Here is a 5762-nt window from a genome sequence, read left to right on the forward strand (position 1 = left end):
CGTGTGAATTGATGTCTGCTGTTCTGCTGAAAAGTGAAAACAATCGCTGTATTGTTCTCACCTCCTGTAAAGCTAATTATGTTGTTGTTTTCATATTCTGCCAAATTAATGTAAATGTTTGATGTTAAACTTTGATTCTGTAAAATAAATGACCGCATTCATTTTGATGGGTCAAAGATAAATAACGTCTCTCGTTACATTTCTGTTAAATTCAATGCACGCATGTTACACAGTCCAGAAAAATGAAGAACCCGTTTAATGTATGAATATATCTCAGTATATGTCATACTACAGCAGGGTTGATGGAGGAAGACACTGCTCTCCAAAAAGAACATTGTTGCTCATCTGCAGTTTGCTAAAGATCACATGGACAAGCCAGAAGACTGTTGGAAGAATGTTAGGTGTATGAATGAGACCAGAGCAAAACTTTTTAGTTTAAATTAAAAGAGTTATGTTTGTAGAAAGGAAAACAGCATTCCTGCATAAGAACCTTATCCCATCAGTGAAACATTGTGGTGGTAGTATCATGGTTTGGGCCAGTTCTGTCCATGAACTGAACCTCAAGAGAAGGTGGGTCATGCAACAAGACAATGACTCTAAGCACACAAGATGTTCTACTAAAGAATGGTTCAAGAAAAATAAAGTTCATGTTTTGGAATGGCCAAGTCAAAGTCCTGACGTTAATCCACTCCAGATGTTGTAGAAGGACCTGAAGCAGCAGTAAATGTGAAGAAACCACCAACATCCAGAGTTGAAGCTGTTTTGTATGGAGGAATGGACTAAAACTCCTCCAAGTCGGTGAACAGGACTGATCAACAGTTACTGGAAGCGTTCAGTTGCAATTGTTGCTGCACGGGTGGGTCTCACCAGGTACTGAAAGTAAAGGTTCACATACTGTTACCACTCACTAATATGTAATATTGGATCGTTTTCCTCAATAAATAAATGACCAACTATATATTTTTTCTCATTTGATTAACTGGGTTCTCTTTATCTACTTTTAGGACTTGTGTGAAAACCTGATAATGTTTTAGATCATATTTATGGAGAAATATAGAAAATTATAAAGAGTTCTCAAATATTCAAACACAACTGTAAACAGACTGCAGGTTCTAAAAATGGTACAATAAACTTTTATTTGTTTGGCAAAGTGGTTGATGGTTTGCTCATTTTGAGAACCCCAGCAGAATAAGACATGCTGGAGAAATTTCAGAAACTCACTCACGACTACCAGCCACTCAGAGCCCAGGAGGATACCACCTTTAATGTGCCTGTGATATCAAATTGTCATAATAAATATTAATGCATTTTTGAAAAGATAACATTAATCAACATTAATCACATATTGCAAAGTTGAACAGTTGCTGAGATATTTGTATGTGCAGTAACAGGAAGTGATGTCAGTAACAGGAAGTGATGACAAAAGGGAACAAAGCATTGCTACAACAGCTAACAACACAGACAGTAGAAAAGAATCTGATGTTTCTTTAGATTATTTAAAGTCACTATCGTAGAGACGAAGAATGGACTGTACTTATATATCACCTTTCTATCTAGTCAAGGTACTCAAAGCTCTTTACAACACAACCTGTGCCCTCATTTACCCATTCATGTACAGCACTCTACTTCTACAGTACTAGATCTAGTACTAGTACAAGGCTCATCTGAATCTGTAGAGACTAATAGGAGCTTTAGATCACATTCATACAACAATGGGACACACATCAGAGGCAATGAGGGGTTCAGTATCTTGCTCAGGGACACTTTAACACGTGACTGACTGCTGGTGGAATCGAACCCCCAACTCTCCCCTTGGAGGACGACCGCTCTACCACTCATCCACAGCTGCCCCTAGAGCCCTGCCCCCTGAAGAAGAGTCAGAGTTCAAATAAGATTGTTTCAATGAACAATGACATGGAAGGTCCCCTTTTTAACGAGTTCTTCTTTTACATCACTTCCTGTTTGCCTTTGGCTGTGCCATGTTTAAAAGAAAATGTACATTAATATGACAAAATTTGTAAATATGTTTTATGGCAAATATCTTAATTAAATATGTTTTTCTCCACTTCTTGTGCTTGTAGGACATGCAGCTCTTTGGGCTGTTGGAGAATCAACTTCACTCAGTATTACAAAACAAAATGTTGATTTTTTCTTACTCTCACCAAGTTTTGAATGACCAGTACGCTCTGTGGCTGCTTACTGAGCGACCATGTTTTGATAAATTATGATCTTATAGCATTATGTCCTGGACTCAATGAAGACACTAAATAAAAATAAAGGTCCAGAAGTTTTAAAAAAGATTAAGTGGCCTTTTGTTTCTTTTTATTATTTTATAAACTTTGTTAAAGACTCATTATCTCTGCCTCTCCTTACTAAATAAAGACATTCCAGCTAATGAAGCATTCTGTTGTTGGTTGCGCCGTATGTGCTTGATGACCTGAGAGCTCATTTCAGCTCCAGCTTTTTGTTTGTCACCATATCAGACACCACAGACTTGTTGTTTACTGCCCCCATCCCTGAATGTTATTAACTATAACACTTGTATCCATGGTGCCTGCCCCCACCCCTGTATGTTATTAACTATAAGACTTGTATCCATGGTGCAGCACAACTCCAGACAACCCAAGTCCACAGTTGCTTCTTGAGCAGTGAGCAGGACTGATAAACAGCTCAGCGTTTGACAGTTTACTTATTTCCTTTTTTCTCTCAGATGGTCCCTCATCAGTTAATTTCAACATGGCGGGCTTAGAAACACAGCTCTTTGGGGAAATGTCATTGTAAATCAAATCCCAGGTCCTTTTAGATAAACAGTTCCTTTCACCCAGGAGCACGATGTCTGTTTGTCAAGATTATTAATTATTCAAATCCTGAACACCCCCTGGAGCAGTGGTTAGAGCTGGACCATCATAGCCAAAAGGTTGCAGGTTCACCTCTGGGCCTTTCTGTGTTTGCATGCTCTCCCCATGCATGCACGGGCTTTCTCCAGGTACAGTACTCTGGTTTCTTCCCCACAGATTAAAAACATGCATAATCAGTTTATTTGTAACTCAAGGTCGTTGTGCATAGTTGTCTCTTTGTGTCCCTGTGACAGACTGGAGACATGTCCAAGTGTACCTCACGGCAGGCTGGACACTAAAGAGTGCAAGAAGGACTTGTACCGATTGGCAAGACAGAGGGATCAGGCTGGAAAGGATGTGCAGCAAGTTAGGCTTGTTAACGGTAGGAATGGTAATGTTTTAACAAGTGAGGAGAGTGGGATGGTAAAATGGAAGGAATACTTTGAGGAGCTAATGAATGGAAAGAGCGCAAGAGAAAGAAGCATATCTGTCATAGAAACTGTGGACCAGGAAGTGGGAAAGATTAGTGAGGGTGAAGTTTGGAAAGCTCTGAAAATAATGAAAAAGGGGAAGGCAGTAGGACCTGATGACATAAGATTGGAGGTTTGGAAATGTCTTGGAGAGATGGCAGTGAGGTTTTTGACTCAAATATTCAATGATACTTGAGGGTGAGAAAATGCATTAGGAATTGAGAAGTGTGCTTGTGACCATTTGTAAGAACAAGGATGATATACAGTGTTGTAGCAACTACAGGGGAATTAAGTTGACAAGTCACACAATGAAGATCTGGGAGAGAGTTGTGGAGGCTAGACTTAGACGAGAGGTGACTGTGAGCAGCAGTATGGCTTCATGCCAAGAAAAAGCGCCACAGATTCCATATTTCCTTTGAGGATACTGATGGAGAAGTACAGAGAGGGTCAGAAATAACTCAACTGTGTCTTTGTGGATCTAGAAAAAGCATATGACAGAGTGCCGAGGGAGGAGGTGTGGTATTGCATGAGGAAATCTGGAGTGGAAGAGAAGTATGTTAGATTGGTACAGGGCATGTATGAGGACAGCAGGACAGTGGTGAGATGTGCTGTAGGAGTGACAGATAGCTTCAAGGTGGAGGTTGGATTGCATCAAGAATTGGCTCTGAGGCCCTTCTTGTTTGCTTTGGTGATGGACCGACTTAATAGATTAGGTCAGGCAGGAATCCCTGTGGACTATGATATTTGCAGATGACATTATGATCTGTGGTGAGAACAGGGAACAGGTGGAAGAGAACTTGGAGAGGTGGAGGTTTGCACTTGAAAGAAGATGAATGAAAGTCAGCCGTAGTAAGACAGAGTACGTGTGTGAATGAGAGGGAGGCCGGTAGACCAGTGAGGCTACAAGAGCAGAGATCACAAAGGTGCAGGACTTCAAGTACTTGGGGTCCACTGTCCAGGAAAATGGAGAGTGTGGTAAAGAGGTGAAAAAAATAGTCCAGGTGGAGAAAAGTTTCAGGAGTGGTTTGCAACAAAAAGGTGGCAACAAAGATCAAAGGAAAAGTTTACAAGACAGTTGTGAGACCAGCTATGTTGTATGGTCTGGAGAGAGAGACATGGACAAAAAGACAGGAGATAGAACTGGAAGTGGCATAAATTAAGTTGAGGTTCTCCTTAGGAGTGAGAAGGATGGATAAGAGGAATGAGAACATCAGAGGTACAGCACAGGTTGAACAACTGGGAGATAAAGTTAGAGAGGCCAGACTGAGATGGTTTGAACGTGTCCAGAGGAGGGACAGTTGATATTATGGTAGAAGAATATTAGAAATGCAGCGGCCAGGTTAAAGACAGGAAAGCCACAGAGGAGAAGTATGGATGCAGTTAGAAAGGACATGGACGTAGTTGGAGTGAGGACAGTGGATGCAGAGGACAGAGTGAAATAGAGGAGGATGATTCACTGTTGTGAATCCCCCAAATTATTATCTAAAATATACAAGAAATTGTCTAGAATCAATGACTCCATAATGTTACCTGTTGCAAAATGGGAGTCAGATTTATCAATCAATTTTGACCAAAACACCTGGTCTCAAATATGTTTAAGAACATTTAAAATGACTAGAATCTCCAACTTACAATTAATACAGTATAAAGTTCTTTATAGAGTACATTATACAGGTCAGCGAATGTTTAGGATGGGATTTACATCATCTAACAACTGCTCACAGTGCACAGGCAATATTCCTGATGATTATATCCATGCACTCTGGTTCTGCCCACCCGTTCAGAGGTTCTGGGTCCAGGTTTGTGAAGATTTGTCTAAATGTCTGAAATGTAATATTCCACTCTCTCCGTCTGTTTGCTTATTGGCTATCTTGGAAGATGTTACCCTGGAAAAAAATACATGTCGCATGATTTTCACAGCCTTATGCATCGCAAAGAAAACCATACTCCTGAATTGGAAAAATAAAAATAATCTTAGCATTAATCAGTATAAAAATCTGCTGTTAGATCATATTAGTCTTGAAACAGCATCTGCCGACACATTGGATCAATCTCTGTGGGCTCCTTTGATCGGCTCCGTTACATAGTGAGGGTGGGTAGTCTGGGATCTGACCTTGTGGGGCCTTGGGGTTGATGTGGAGGTGGGTGTATGGGTTTGGGGCCCCGGGGGGGTTGCCGGGGGCTGGGCTCTTGGGGGTACCTGGGCAGGGGGGCACTGCTTTCCCTCTGGGGAGGGCCTGGGTGGTTCTGGGGGATGTCTGCTGGTGGCTGCATGCAGGCCCTCAGGTGGTCTATGGCGGCGGTCGTGGGTCACCGATCTGGTAGCCTGGCTGTGCTGATGTGGGTTCGGGGTGGGCGCGGGGGCTTGGGGTTCTGGGGGCTTGTCGCCCCCGGGCTTGGGCCTGTGGGGTTCGGGGATCTTGGGCTCTGGCGGGCGGGTTGCCGGGCTCTGGGC

Source organism: Nematolebias whitei, chromosome 20 (assembly GCF_014905685.2).
Source record: "Nematolebias whitei isolate Nwh7 chromosome 20, NemWhi1, whole genome shotgun sequence".
In the NCBI taxonomy this organism is placed as follows: Eukaryota; Metazoa; Chordata; class Actinopteri; order Cyprinodontiformes; family Rivulidae; genus Nematolebias; species Nematolebias whitei.